This window comes from Lissotriton vulgaris, chromosome 4_1 (assembly GCF_964263255.1).
Source record: "Lissotriton vulgaris chromosome 4_1, aLisVul1.2, whole genome shotgun sequence".
NCBI classification, from domain to species: Eukaryota; Metazoa; Chordata; class Amphibia; order Caudata; family Salamandridae; genus Lissotriton; species Lissotriton vulgaris.
The window spans coordinates 1,082,703,482-1,082,719,804 of NC_141691.1; the positions used below are offsets into that span (position 1 = coordinate 1,082,703,482).

General features: G+C 47.4%; 1 protein-coding gene and 1 pseudogene across 1 annotated transcript in view; both read left to right on the plus strand.

Moving 5' to 3' along the window:
* TRIO (trio Rho guanine nucleotide exchange factor) overlaps positions 1-16,323 on the plus strand; it is a 5,246,815-nt gene that overhangs the window by 5,169,973 nt on the left and 60,519 nt on the right. The window lies entirely within an intron of this gene.
* On the plus strand, positions 11,888-12,867 carry LOC147722895 (28S ribosomal RNA; annotated as a pseudogene; the record flags this gene model as incomplete).

Sequence of the window (16,323 nt, forward strand, 5' to 3'; positions counted from 1 at the left end):
TGCCATGGATCCTCTGATCGGTGATCTCCAGAAAAACGGCAAGGGCTTCAAATTTGGATCAGATGGTCTTATTGAGCAAATTACCGCTCTCGCCTTTGCCAATGATATCGCAGTACTCAGCAGTACCTGGGAAGGAATGAGTACACATCTGAAAATCATTGAAAAGTCTGTAAAATTACAGGATTAAAACTTAATGTGAAAAAGACTCATGGATTTTATATCACAACCTAAAACAATTGCCAATACTGCTACTAATTCCTATGCTATGTCCTCTTAGGTATAAGAATGAACCATCACTATACCATGAAGCTCATAAATTGCTTTTTATTATGCAAAATTGTTTCATTTTTTAGAAAGAGAACATTTATCAATTTTTTACATATGTACAAGATATATCACAACTAACTCACATTTATCTGTACATAATACTAAACACTCCGACACATTCACATCAAACATTCTTAGTCAAGCATACTACAGTCATACACATACCACTATAATACAACATATACAGTAAACCAAACACAATTTGTCAGGAGGAAGAACTTTTTCCTACATGAATGCAAATACATACATTTTTATGACATTCAAATGAACTTTATCAATTTGCATGGATCATAAATCATGAACAAGTGTCATTTTGTGCAAGAAAAAATACAAATAATAGTTTGGTTTTATCTGAAGGTCTACGCGTTTCGAATCCCGCCAATAAGGGGGTTCTCATCAGGACCAAAGCCTCACTAAAGAGAAAAAAAGAAAAGAAGCGCTAATGAAAAGCTGCGCATATTTGCAAAACTATCTAAAGCTCCACCAGAACAAACACCAGCACCTGCTTACCTTCATGAGGTTCTTAGCGACAACTGGCAAAAAGTGGGGAATTATAGTTCTAAAAGAAAATGAAAGGATACAAAAAAGAGAGAAGGACCACCGTCATTATGCCGTACAAGTGGCAACCTCTTTAGTCTGGGAGGGGGTAAGGTGCCATGGCTCTACGCTGGAGTTGTATCTGAAAACTTACGTGAAACGTGATCTGCCAAGCGGGAGCAATAGAAAGGTGATTTAATCGTTTGGTCTGCAGTATCTGAAAACAAGAACGTACCAGTGTGAAAAAGAACGTTCTGAGACCGTAAGCGCTAAACTGGTGTAGAGCGCCGAGGTGCGGTGTCGATTACCTTTTAGCACGGCGTTCCCGGCTGCGCCTCTGTAATGGATAATGTTCTGTCTCCTGAAGGGTAAAGAAAACAAAGTTGGTGCTCCATATGACTTGAAGTCGAACAACGCGATGTGAACAAACACAATGTCTCAAAACGCCTACCGGCAGAGTATCGAGAGGACCGATCTCTAATCCCAACTTCGGTGTGGCCAATGACTGCGCCTGGCGGAACAGGTCAACCATTGGACAAGAAAATCACACAAGGAAAGTGACATAAAATGGACTGTGATTGCAAATGTGGAGTTGGACCCACGTGGAGGAGATAGGGAACAAAAATTGTCCAAAAGGGAAGCATTTCTAATAGTCAAATTTGATACGGCAGTTTCCGGATTAAACGAGATCTCTGAATTATACAAATTATGAGCACTACGTCTCATGTATCTCACACCTTATCATTATAGGATAATTTAAGTTCCATCTGGACACCACTGCCCTTTGGGGATCCTCCATGACTTCACACATCTCAAATGCGGCATTCAGCTGTACCAAAGATAGATTGAAAGGACCATTGTGACATATCACCAACCACTTTCCATACATGTGATATAAACGGGATATCGAGACAATGAGAAATAAGATTTGCCGAACAATTACATATGGCATTATTAGTGAAACAAAGAATGTGAGTTTAGAAGAAATCCATGCGGAATAGTGATGGTAAGCGAATCGCTCGATTGGATCAGCAGGATCAGATTCCACACACAAGTAAGAACGCCACAATTATTGTTAATAAAGCGTGCCCATTCAATTGGGAGAAACTACACATCCCAGCAGTCTAAGCTGATAAGGTCATCCTCCTTCCTCATCACATGACTGTACTACTCCGGCAAAATAAATCAGCCTAGGACCCTGTTCCGCCAGGCGCATTCATTGGCAACACCGAAGTTGGGATTAGAGATCGTCCTCTCGATACTCTGCCGGTAGGCATTTTGAGACATTGTGTTTGTTCACATCGCGTTGTTCGACTTCAAGTCATATGGAGCACCAACTGTGTTTTCTTTACCCTTCAGAAGACAGAACATTATCCATTACAGAGGCACAGCCGGGAACGCTGTGCTAAAATGTAATCGACACCGCGCCTCGGCGCTCTACACCAGTTTAGCGCTTACGGTCTCAGAATGTTCTTTTTCACACTGGTACGTTCTTGTTTTCAGATACTGCCGACCAAACAATTAAATCACCTTTCTATTGCTCCCACTTGGCAGATCACGTTTCACGTAAGTTTTCAGATACAACTCAAGCGAAGAGCCATGGCCCCTTACCCCCTCCCAGACTAAAGAGGTTGCCACTTGTACGGCATAATGACGGTGGTCCTTCTCTCTTTTTTGTACCCTTTCATTTTCTTTTAGAACTATAATTCCCCACTTTTTGCCAGTTGTCATTAAGAACCTCATGAAGGCAAGCAGGTGCTGGTGTTTGTTCTGGTGGAGCTTTAGATAGTTTTGCAAATATGTGCAGCTTTTCATTAGTGCTTCTTTTCTTTTTTTCTCTTTAGTGAGGCTTTGGTCCTGATGAGAACCCCCTTATTGGCGGGGTTCGACACGCGTAGACCTTCAGATAAAACCAAACTATTATTTGTATTTTTTCTTGCACAAAGTGACACTTGTTCATGATTTATGATCCATGCAAATTGATAAAGTTCATTTGAATGTCATAAAAATTTATATATTTGTATTCATGTAGGAAAAAGTTCTTCCTCCTGGCAAATTGTGTTTGGTTTACTGTATATGTTGTATTATAGTGGTATGTGTATGAATGTAGTATGTTTGACTAAGAATGTTTGATGTGAATGTGTCGGAGTGTTTAGTTTTATGTACAGATAAATGTGGGTTTGTTGTGATATATCTTGTACATATGTAAAAAATTTATAATTGTTCTTTTTCTACAAAATGAAACAATTTTGCATAATAAAAAGCAATTTATGAGCTTTATGGTATAGTGATGGTTCATTCCTATACCTGAGAGGACATAGCATAGGAATTAGTAGCAGTATTGACAATTGTTTTTGGTTGTAGTATAAGTGAGCTCAGCCTTGCTGCTTGAGAGCCAGACCCTTTTTTGATATTTGGATTTTATAACAGTCACCATAAAGATAAAATCCTGATTAACAACTGTAAACCATGGCAATTTGAAAAAGAAAATATCGGAAATATTCATCCAGGAGAAAGTGAGAGATACCTCGGATTTAATTTTGATCCACACACTGGTCATACAAGCAACAACAAAATTAATGAGGTTCTTGTCAATTGGGCTCAAATATTTGATAATCTACCACTTAGGCCCACGCAGAAAATAGAAATTTTGTGTCAGTACTTGGTACCTAAACTATCATTCAAACTGGAAATGACAGGAACAGAAGCAAAAACTTTAATTGTTCTGGACCAAACAATAAAAAAGTATGTCAAACATTTTCTACACCTTCCTGCATACACATATGATAGTCTCTTATACTCGAAAAGATCATTTGGGGGCCTCAGTATACCAAAACTATGTACACAAATTGGTCTCAATAAAGTCTATAGTTTATTGTATCTCAGGGCAGCTCCAGATCTGTACATAGCGCATTCGTTCATGTATGCAGGAGAAGTAATAAATGAAAAAATTGATAACATCATCAAAATGCACAAACTTAACATTTTAGACAGTGGGTTTCTGAGTTATGATTTGAATTTGTTAGCAACATATGATTGGAGAAAAGAATTTGAGAAATGGGCAAATCTACCTGTCCAAGGTGATGGTATAAAATACTTAGCAAGTAATCCAACCTCAAACTTCTGGATCAGCAAGCATAACAAAATGAAAGAAAGAGCAAATGTTTTATCTACTAGGGAAAGCATCACTAGAGGAAGAAATCGTACATTTGCTACATATAGATATTGAAATGATGTTTGCAAAAAATTTCTCATATTTCAGGCGCATGTCCTAAAACCAAGGACATTAGGATAAAAAAACACAACAAAATTCTGGAATTGCTCATTGATAGAGCAAAAAGGTGTGGTTGGATGGCATATAGGGAACCTCATGTTAAGAATAATCACGGTGAACTACAAAAACCAGATGTAGTGTTTACCAAAAATGGTGCAATCAGTAGTGATTGATGTTTCAATTCGATATGAAAACTCACAGAATTCCCTTAAATTCGCGTGTGAGAGTAAAGTGAAATACTATCAGGATCTGTCAAGGTGGGAATCTCGTCACAGCAAATCAAAGATCTCACAAAATGCACCATTGTAAAATTTAATGGCTTTATCGTAGGATGTCGTGGTATTTGGCCTCAATTTAATGATATTGTTCTGGCTGATTTAGGTTTGCAAATGTCATTCCCATTCAAGAAAAATGTTTGCCTGACTACTTAAATGGACACTCTTAAAATGTGCCAAGCATTCATGGACAATTGAGTATCAAGCTTATACTGAGATGTACACTTTCTTGCCGCACACGTCACCCTTATAAAGCATACTATTTTAACATATAGGTTTATAGTGGACACAAAATTTAGTATCGATGTGAATTTTATAGATGTGAATTTTTACAATTTTATAGATGTGCATTTTCTAGTTAGATGTGTATTTTTTTATAAATGTGTGCTTATAACAATTTAGTAGTAGTAGTAGTAAGCTTTATTTTGATATAAAAACATATCATAAAAGCAGAACATCATAGCATAAAAACAATTTTGCAGTAATCAAAACAAAGCAATTTACAATTCATTTTGTCGTTAAAAACATCTCATCGTTTGCCCGAGAAAAGCATTAAATAAATAAGGATAAGAGGGGACACTTTATTGGATCGTTGTTTAGCAGTTCTTATGCGCCAAGCCCAGCCTAGAAATTTTGCCAAACAGATGGCAAAAAAAGGTCTAGCATCTGAGAGCAGTATTCTTATAGCTTCCAAATGTGAGCGAGTTCCCAGGCTCCTACAAAGAGGCTTCAACCACCTCCGTCTAGGGGCCACATAGGCTCTACACTCAAACAACAAGTGTGCAACAGATTCAACTTTTAGCTCACAGAATGGGCAGTAGGGTACAGTTTGGAGGGGTGGTTTCCAGGTGGAAGTAAACTGGCATAAAGGTAAAACCCCGACCCGGAATTTGAAATACAATGCCCTGTCGTTTGCACTGTGGATCAAATCCAGATATGGTTCCCTAAGGGGGATGTCTTTGACCATCAAAAAATTCGCAACAGATTTTGGAAGATTTGTTTTGCCTACTCTCTCATTATCCACCCATGACCAATAGGCCTTCTTCAATTCTTGTTTAGAAGGTGCTGTTTTGTTTTCCCACGAAGCTCCTAGACCCAGCATGTACAGAACCCTCTTGACCTCCCTGAGCCAGGCGACCTTGTGCCAACCAGGTAGGGACAGTACATCTTTTAGGGCGTCTGCGTAGCTGTGGAGTTCGGGGACATTCCAAATTCTGGACCATAGAAGTAGAGGGCGTAGTTTTGCTTGCTCACAGATTGGGCGGGTACCTGCGTCGAGCAAGAGGGGGATTGTGGGAGTGCTCTGGGGTAACTTCATCAGATCTTTATGAAATTTATTTTCTAAGTGGGCCAAGGTGTCCACTCTCTGGGTACCCCAAAGTTCTGCGCCGTACAGTGCTGCACTCACAACCCTGCCCCTGTAAATATCGAGAAGTGCCCCATTAGGTTTTATGGAGGAAGCACGCTGTTCTTTAAGTAAAGCACCAACAACCCTCTTATGGGTTAGAAACACTTTTTGGTGGTGCGCCTTCCAGCTCATACTATCACTGAGACGTATGCCCAGGTAGTCAAATTCTTTGACCCGTTCTAATGTGACAGAGTCTAGAGCGGGGGGTTTAACAGATTTCTTAGGGGGATTGAGGACAAGAAATTTGGTCTTACCAATGTTTATGGCCAATCCCTTGGTGTCACAGAAGGCCTTAAAGCTGGAAAGTAATGACTGTATGCCTGCGGGTGATTTCGAAATCAGAAGGGTGTCGTCCGCAAACAGGAGCGTCGGGATTTTCCTTCCAGCCAGGGATGGTGCATCTGCAGGATGTTGAAGGAGGTGCTCCACCACTCCGTTGACGTATAACGAGAACAGAGTGGGGGCAAGCACACACCCCTGGCGGACGCCCCTGTCTACTGGGATACGCGGTGTTTTTTCTCCCTGGGCACCCCATCTGATTTGGGCAAAATTATTGTCATGAAATTTTATGAGCAAGGCCAGCAAGTAGGGAGGTAGACCTAACCCATCGAGGACCTTCCACAGTAATGCTCGTGGGACCAGGTCAAAGGCTGTTTTTAAGTCTATAAAGACTAAGTATAAGCTGCCCCCTCCTAGCACCACTACTTTCCAATAGAGCATTAAAAGGCGGAATGTCTGCTCGATGGTGCCTGTCCCCGTTCTAAAACCCGCTTGGAAATCAGACAGTATCTGGTTTTCGTCCACCCACTCCAGAATCCTGCCCAATACCACTTTCCCCGCTACCTTTTGCGTCGAATCCAGCAAACTGATGGGGCGGTAATTAGCTGGGTCTTCCCTGCAACCTTTCTTGAAAATGGGGACAACTTCAGCGCCCCTCCAGGAGTCAGGGAAAGACCCCCCCAACATGACCTCATTGAGAAGTGCAGCAATTAATCTACTCCAGAATAGGGGATTATTTTTTATCAAATCGCCCGGGATCCCATCAGGGCCTGCCGCTTTGTTAGGAACAATACACCTAATTGCCTTCTCTACTTCCAAGGTGGTAAATAAACCTTCATTTGGTGGGAGATCTACGGGGCTGAGCAGTGGGACCGGGTCTGATTGTACAGGCCCTGTAGGAGCCGAATACAGTTTCAAAAAATGGGCAAACCAGGCATCGCCAGGGATATTACAAGTCAATTGTTGGTCAATGGGCTTTTCTCTTGATCTTAGCAAGTCCCAGAACCCCTTAGCATCTTTCCTTGTGCTTGCCTCCGTTAGATCACGCCAAAAGTTGTAATCATATGTCTGCTTGGCCTCGGTCACAAATTTTCTATAAAGTTTCCGTGCAGACCTGATACTAGCTTGGTCTTTTCCTTTCACTGCAGCAACAAGATCACCCTTAGCAGTTCGACATTTAGATGTAAACCACTTTTCACTTGTTCTAGGAGCTCCTTTTGAAGCGGTTCTGGAGCTGGGTTTAGGAATAATAAACAGCCCACTTAGTGCCGATATAGTCTCTGTAAATAACGATAAGACCATCTTGCTAGTGGGTTTTGTGATGTCAAGCCGAGGTTCAGCCTCTGATAAAATGATTCCGGCTTGTGTCATCCTTGCCTCATCTGCTGAGACTCTTGCCCATTTCAGACGTCTGCCACAGTTTGAGGGAAGAATCTCATGTGAGGCTTTCCATGTGTGATCAGGAGTTTCTTGTTTCCCAGTTTGCCAAGGGACAAAGATAATTAATGCAAGAGGGTTGTGGTCGCTATCACAGGTCTCTATAACCTCCATGTCGTGATGGTATGGCCAGAGGTTATAGTTGAGCATGATAAAGTCAATTCTGGATGAGTGACCCGTCCTATTGTATGTATGGGCACCCATGGGATCTGATTTTGAACGCCCATTCGTTGCTCTCAGGTTGTACTCCATGCAAAGAGCGTTTATATCGATCGCGCGTTGTGACCATTTGGGGATCGGCTCAAGGTTCAGGATAGGGATACCCCTCCTGTTATCCTCATCATTGGTATCCAGCATATCTTCTTTAGCTAAAGGCTCAAAACAGCAGTTGAAATCGCCTGCTAGAAGGACAAGGGAATCAACGTCACAGGCAGCCAAGTTGTTGCTTAAGCCTAATGGATTTATAGATCCTCCACTCCTGTTGCCCCTTAGGTAGAGGTTGAATAGTTCTAATTTCCTTCCCCCTTTGTAGTGTAGTGTTATCCATTGGAGGTCAGACGTTTGAGTGGTCCTTTGGGAAACACTGAGATCTAGTGCTATGCTGATCCAAATAAGAAGACCACCGGAAGGGCGTCCTTTAGAACCTTGGTGATGTACAGCCGGGACATAGAAGGTCGAAAAACCCACTCTATGTCTTGGTTCCTGGCACCATGTTTCCTGAAGCAAACAAATGTCATAAGGTGCCAGGAAGGTATTCCATTCCGGGGTATCAAAGTTGCGTGCGAGACCAGCCACATTCCAGCTTAGGATCTTCAGTAAAGGTTCACCAGATGTGAGGTTTTTAGGTGAATGGGTAAGTAAAGGAGGGTTTACCACAGCCGATACAGTTGGTTTTGGAAGAATCTCGGTCTGGAGGAAAGCTGGGGTTGCGGTTCTATCAGGCGGGTCGATCTCCATTAAATTAGTTTGTGCAGGAGGAGGGGGGATCAAGCAGAGTGGGTCTGTCCTCATTTCCACTCTTTTGCAGTCTAGAATAATCACTTTAGTTGGTTCCATGTCACAGGGCAAGCTGTTTAGAGGCCCGCCTTGGCTAGTTAGAAGGCCATGGGTTAGATTTCCTACGATGTCTACATCCTGAGGTGTCGTTACTTTTTCCAGTTGTGGGCAGACGGGGAACATAGAGAGTCAATCGACCTCCTCTAGGCCACCAAATCTATTGTAGGTTGAGAGGCCATTCCAGTGTGAAAGAATATTCTTTTGCCTCCTAGGATGGGTGTTCCATGGGTGATGCTGCACCAAAGACCAGTTAGCTGCTTGGGTATGGGCTTGACGTGGAGGGTAAAAATAGGATAGCGGCCTTGGTATGACTAAGGAATCTTCGCTGGTTGGCCAGGAACAGATGTGGTGTGCCGTGTGTGGGTCCTCGAAAGTCACAACTACACAGTCCCCTGGCTTAGATTTCTTTGTTGGACCCACCCAGGGTGTTCTACGGACCATCATTACTCGGCTTCTTTTGCCATTGGGAATCGGCCTGTTGACGTTGAGCCAATGCATAATTTTATTTTTCAATGACCAGTGGTTTTCGTGTTGGTCAATGTCGTTCACAGGAACGCCTGTCAACACGACCACGTAGTCATTGGCCTCTGGGGGAAGGTCTATATAGCCTCCTCTAAAATTATCTTTTGGACGAGGGCCCTGTGTTTCAACAGGATGGGGTCTAGTAGGTACTCCCAGATTTAAATTTGCTTTATGAGGCTTGGAGTTCCGTATGGGAATCTGTGGTTTGGAGGCCTGAGGTTTAGTGGTTATGGAAACTTGGTCCACGGCCACAGTCCTCGGTTTAGGAACAGGCCTTGCAGCAACAGGCGCTGGTAGGGGGTGCTGCTCAACTTGCGAGACGGGAGCTGGCGAATGTGGGTCAGTTGGGGACAAGCCCTGATTTTCAAGACTTCTCAGGCCGAGAGTGGCCAGAGCAATAATGCTCTTCTCCATCTCGAGTAGATTGTTTTCTATCCTCGACAATCTTAAGTCGAGTGGTGAGAGAAGTTTTTTTAATGTTTCCCAGACTTGGTCTATAAATTCCTTATCATTCCTACCCAGGACCTGTGCTTGCACGCCCTCATCTTCTAGGGTGGTGGTAACGGGACCCTCTCCCTGCATGATGGCTGTGTGCTCGAGGAACACTCAGGTAAAACATTACATGTCGGGGCGTTAGTCATTGTTAAGTGGTGAGAGACTGCCACTTTTGCCTTTTTGCGACAATAGGCTGAGCGTGATTGGCGTTTTCTCTTAGGTTGTGTAGCGCTAACGCAAGAAGTGATTGGGAATACTTGGGGAGGTGGATTGAGGGCAGGAGTCTGGGCATAAGAAGGTGCAGGGCAATTAGTCCCTTCTACAATACGTAGTTGCTCTGAGGGCGGAGTGAGGGTAGGAAGGATCGGGGGCTGGTGTACATCGACCTGAGTGATGATATTATTAGAGCGGACAGGGCGTTCTGGAGTAACAGAAGAGGCTATATGGCCTAAGGATGATTTTTTTGAGTGTGCAATAACTTGGGACAACCTTCGTGCAGCTACTAATTCTAGGGATACCCGGGTTTGAAGTTTGGATATTTCTTCATCTATGGCTATATTTGTGCGGGTAATGAAGTCATCCATGGGGCCACAGATTTGTGAACCACCTTTGGAGACCTTGCTGCGTGTCACCCTAGTACTCATGGTGCTTAAGGTGGGAAAAGGATCGTTACTCAACTTACTAATTAAGATGTTACTGTTTGAGGTGGCCTATATCTGTGCGGTGATGCAATAAGCAGGTTGGGAGCAATAAGGGGGGTGGGCCAGGGCCGTCCGCTGCCGTCCTCGAACGGCCTCAAACGGCCCGCTCTTAGCCCGGTCTTTGCTCCGGGCTGCGTCCCGCGCTGCGGGAGGGTTGGTCCCAGTTATACCGGCGTTCAGGGAGGTGGGCGGGCCGCCAGGGAGAGCGGACCGGAAGTTGTTGCCGGTCTAGCAGGGACTCCTGGGTAATGGAGTCCCTGACGCTCGCAGCCCTGCAGCCCTCAGCCACAAACGAGAAACAGTCTTCCCCCTTGGTGTCCTGGGCTGATGCCCCTTACTAGGACCGGCGATGCGGCATCCGCGGAGCGGGTGCAGCGAGGTCCGCTGTCAGCTGTTGCTGAATCCGGTGAGCGCGTCCTTGCAGTGCGCTGTCCGCTGGGTTCACAAGTATCCCACTGGTGGTTGAGCAGGTAGGGGTTTAAGGGTCCTCAGGTGGGTGGTGGGCCGGCCGCCAGGGAGAGCGGACCGGAAGTTGTTGCCGGTCTAGCAGGGACTCCTGGGTAATGGAGTCCCAGACGCTCGCAGCCCTGCAGCCCTCAGCCACAAACGAGAAACAGTCTTCCCCCTTGGTGTCCTGGGCTGATGCCCCTTACTAGGACCGGCGATGCGGCACCCGCGGAGCGGGTGCGGCGAGGTCCGCTGTCAGCTGTTGCTGAATCCGGTGAGCGCGTCCTTGCAGTGCGCTGTCCGCTGGGTTCACGAGTATCCCACTGGTGGTTGAGCAGGTAGGGGTTTAAGGGTCCTCAGGTGGGTGGTGGGCCGGCCGCCAGGGAGAGCGGACCGGAAGTTGTTGCCGGTCTAGCAGGGACTCCTGGGTAATGGAGTCCCTGACGCTCGCAGCCCTGCAGCCCTCAGCCACAAACGTGAAACAGTCTTCCCCCTTGGTGTCCTGGGCTGATGCCCCTTACTAGGACCGGCGATGCGGCACCCGCGGAGCGGGTGCGGCGAGGTCCGCTGTCAGCTGTTGCTGAATCCGGTGAGCGCGTCCTTGCAGTGCGCTGTCCGCTGGGTTCACGAGTATCCCACTGGTGGTTGAGCAGGTAGGGGTTTAAGGGTCCTCAGGTGGGTGGATTTAGATATAGTTGTGTACATCATACTTATTGAAATGTCTTGATGGAGGAATAGGTCTCAAATAATCTCATACACATAGTTATCCCACATTGATTATTGATGTCCTGCTAATCATATTTTAATTTCTCAGGACTGTTCATAGACAATTTTAAATTGTTGGAAAGGACTGCAGGGTGTACTATCTCCGGCCTATACGTGATCCCTGTTCCAGTGAGGACAGCGTTCAGTGTGGCTGTACTCCAGAGCGAAAGAATGTTGTATTGTTGGAAGCAAAACCGAATTGCCGCTGATGGGCAGCATAATAACCCAGAATGAGCCACCGCAAGGTGGTACAGATAGCCAAATGCCTCGTCATCTAATTAGTGATGTGCATGAATGGATGAACGTGATTCCCACTGTCCCTCCCTACTATCTAGCGAAACCACAGCCAAGGGTACGGGCTTGGCAGAATCAGTGGGGAAAGAAGTGCCTGTTGAGCTTGACTCTAGTCTGGCACTGTGAAGAGACATGAGAGGTGTATGATAAGTGGGAGGCCCTCGGGCCGCCGGTGAAATAACACTACTCTTATAGTTTTTTCACTTACCCGGTGAGGCGGGGGCGCCCACCGGGAGAGACCCGCTCCGGGGACAGTGGCAGGTGGGGAGTTTGAATGGGGCAGTACACCTGTCAAACGATAACACAGGTTTCCTAAGGCGAGCTCAGGGAGGACAGAAACCTCCCACGGAGCAGAAGGGCAAAATCTTGCTTGATCTCGATTTTCAGTATGAATACAGACCGTGAAAGCGGGGCCTCACGATCCTTCTGACTTTTTAGGTTTCAAGCAGGAGGTATCAAAAAAGTTACCACAGGGATAACTGGCTTGTGACGGCCAAGCGTTCATAGCGACTTCGCTTTTTGATCCTTCGATGTCACTCTTCCTATCATTGTGAAGCAGAATTGTTCACCCACTAATAGGGAACTTGAGCTGGGTTTAGACTGTCGTGAGACAGGTTAGTTTTACCCTACTGATGATGTGAGGTTGCAATAGTAATACTGTTCAGTGCGAGAAGAACCGCAGGTTCAGACATTTGGTGTATGTGCTTGGCTGAGGAGCCAATGGGGCTAATCTATCATCTGTGAAATTATGACTGAACGCCTCTACGTCAGAATCCCCCCTAAACCGTAATGATACCGCAGTGCTGTGTAGCCTCGGTTGGCCTGGGATAGCCAGCCTCTCTCGGGGGACCGGTGCGTAGAGCCGCTCGTTTGGGGACCGGAGTGTGAACAGAAGAGGGCCACCTCCATCTCCCTTAGTGCACCGCTGTTCGTGGGGCACCCGGTGCTAAATCATACGTAGACTACCTGATTCTGGGTCAGTGTTTCGTAAGTAGCTGAGCCGCTACCTCGCTGCGATCTATTAAAAGTCATCCGCTGAGCCAAGCTTTTGTCTCTCCGTTTGTGGGTGCCTGTGGACGCCCTCCTCCACCACACCCAGGGGTGGGTCCCTCTGCCCCCGGGCCGGTGGGAGGGACACGGAGGGGGTAACGCGGGCCTGCGGGAGGCCACCTCCACCACGTGCCCTCTGGCAGGGGGGCCTCCCCCTCCCTGCCCCACCAGGATGCCGTGATGGGGGCCACCATCCTTCTTGGGTCGGCAGGGTGACCAGATGGCCTGAGCCGGCCGGGCCACTCCTTCCCGCTGGCGCAGTCGGGTAAGGAGGCGGGCGGCAAGAAGCCTCCCGAGTGGCTGCCTCAGTGCGCATGGCCACCTCGCCGGACTGCAAGGGCGACTGGGTACGGCACCCTCACAGGCCATCTGGGTGCTGGGTCGTCCTGGGCCATCTGGTCGCCTGGCTGAGCGACCAGATGGCCCTGCGGGCCGAGTGACCAGATGGTCCTGCGGGTCCCGGTTGACCAGATGACCCTGCGGGCCGCGTCACCAGATGGCCCTGCTGGCCGGGTCACCAGATGGCTGGCCTGCCGGCCGGCCGGGCTGCCTCCAATTGTTGTCCTTCCCCAAAGTTCTGTAAAGCCCTAGTCGCGAAAAATGGCCTCCCCAGGCAGGCCGTTGGGGCGAGGACGTGGCCTGGGCTTAACCCTCCTTGGTTCCAGCCGAGGGTCCAATGTGCTGGGGACCAGGGGGTCCCCGGGGCCCAGGGAGGCTCTACCCGGCCTGGCTAGGGTTCGGAAGCTGTGACCGGGCCCGGGGCTTGAGCTCCGTCCAGCAGGCCCTAGGGTGCGAGAGCCCCCCGTCCTGCAAGCCAGCCGAGGGTCCGGGTGCTGGTGACGGGGGTCCACCGGGGCCCGGGGAGGCTCTCCCCTGCCTGGCTGCTTTCAGAAGCAGGGACCAGGCTGGGGAGCAGGGGTGGCTGGCTTTACCTGCTACGCTGGCGGAGCTGAGTTTTCTGCCCACCCCTAGTAAAAAGCAGTAGACCGCTCAAACTATAGAAAAACTATTTATAATAAATTGCCTTGTACCTTAATGTATTTAACATGTGGGGCAACAAAAAAAGCCAATTAAGATTATATGCAGCAATAGAAGAGTTACTGGCTCCAGATTAAGGCAGAGTGGAGGTAGGAAAGAGGTGAAGGGCATCCGTGAAGTTCTCATTGGAAAAATGCTATTAGTATCATTGGAGGGTAAAGGTGGGTATAGAGTTAAAGATGGAAAAAGTGTAAGGTCTTGATTCTAAATCGATTGTGTATGAAGAAACTGCAAAACCCAAATATAAAAAGGCAACAGGAGTGAGCATGATGTAGGACTCATGAAGTGGGAATACCCACAGGGCCTCACTGAACGTGGGACTAGGTCACTTGCTGTATTCCAGCAACAAGGAAAACATGCATCTTATAGGAAGGCTGGCAAGGAAAGGTTGAATAGCTGAATAATGTGAATGAGACTTTAGACATAAGCACACAGATATGTCTTTATATTTATTATAAAAAGATGTAGAGGGAAACTCATAGACCATAACTTTTTTGTGCTACATATTTTTACTCTTTCATACACCGTCCCGTCATTCCCTGTACCATGTCTACACAATGTCTATACAGCCTTGAGAAAGCCCACGGCCATAGGGCCACACGCGCCGAACACGTATCAGCTGTTTGCTGCTTCATGTGTGAATTTAAAAAAAAAATCTTTTTATTAAGATTGATCACAGACTCGCAAAATACATCACAGTGTTCAGTTATCTTAAGTACTTTAGCAATACATTGCACATTCAAGGGCAAATCATACATTAATGGGGCGTTATCACCCATATCACTCCTCTCCCGCCTCCCCCCCTGCTCCTCTATACTTCCGCCAGGGACTCCAGATCTGCCTCCATTTCCTCACACACCCCCTGGCCTTGTAGACTGTCTCCTCCGCTCTCTGACACCAGTCCAAATCCCTACGCCACTGGACCTACTGCTGTGCCACCTGCGCCCCCCAGCTCCTGGCTATGTTTCTTTTCGCCACCCCGGCTGTTAAGGCCAGACAGATTTTGTTGTACCTTGACCAGTCCGTCGGGCCTTGATCATTAATAAAAACCATTGTGGTTCCACCGGGACTGGCGAACCCACAACTAGCTCCATCATGCGAGCCACTCTGGTCCAGCAAGGAACCACGTTTAGACAGTCCCAAAGGATATGAAATAATGTTCCCTCTTCCTGGCAACCCCTCTCACACAGAGGGGACAGGGTCCTGCCCCATGAGAACAGGTGTGTGCGCGGGTAGTACACCTGGTGCAAGATTTTTAACTGAACCAGCCGAACCGGGCCCGCACCGCAATTTCACGTGGGCTCTGCAGGGCATCCTGCCAGTCATCGTCTTCTAGGCCACCTATATCACACTCCCATTTCGCCCACAGAGACAGCAGTGGGTCAGGCATGTTATTAATCAATTTACGGTAATTGGTTGCTGTGGGTGTCTCTAAGATGGGGTCTAGCAGGAGCCTGTTCTCTATGGGGGAGTTCTCTGGAATTGATGTCTCTAATGGGATGTGGGCGTGCAAAGCATGAGAAAGACACAGGTAATGGTAGTGTTGTGAGTCATGCATTTGGTATTCCTTTTTCAGGTAGTCGAAGGATCTGAGGGCCCTCCTTCCAAATATTCCCAAGGTATTGGATTCCAATCAACTTCCAGCCCTTGAAGCCCCTAAGCCTCTTCACCTCCTTCAATTGGTCCCCGAACCAGACCGGGGTTCTGCCGGTTATAGTGCTGTCAAACCCAGGCATCTATTGGCCTCTCTCCAGCACTGCAGTACCACCCCTGTATGCGAAGGCAAGTCACCCCGAGGTTTTCGCGAGTATAGGAGAGGTTCGCAGTTGCCATCTGGCATGGCGTACCTGTCCACCCTGTAGGCTGGCTCTGAGGACTCCATGTAGACCCAGTCGTTAATGACCTGGAGCTGGGACGCCCAATAGTATAGCCACACATCCGGTAGGGCCAGCCCCCCATCGTACGTTTATTAGGCGTGATTCTCGGGTCACCCCCCGTCCCAGAGCAACGCCCACAGGGCCTGTGATATACGCCTGAACACCCCATCTGGCACCGGAAATAGGGATTTCTGCAGGATATACGGGAGGCGCGGTAACGCCAGCATTTGGAAGAGTGCGGCACGCCCCATCAGTGTGAGAGGCAAGGAGCGCCAATGAGCAACATCCAACGCCGACCGAGCCAGGTGTGGCTCCAGGTTTTTGACAAAGAACTCTGCCCTGTCCCTAGTAATATACACTCCGAAGGTATTTAAATCCCTCTGTGACTACCAGTGCCGGGCATCACGACGGGACACTTGGGGGGGTTGGGCCCAGAGAGAGGGTAGTTCAAGGATTTGGTCCAATCAATCCTATAGCCGGAATAACGTCCAAATAACTCAAAGAGGTGGAGCGTCTGCGCCATAGAATGGTAGGGTCTGGC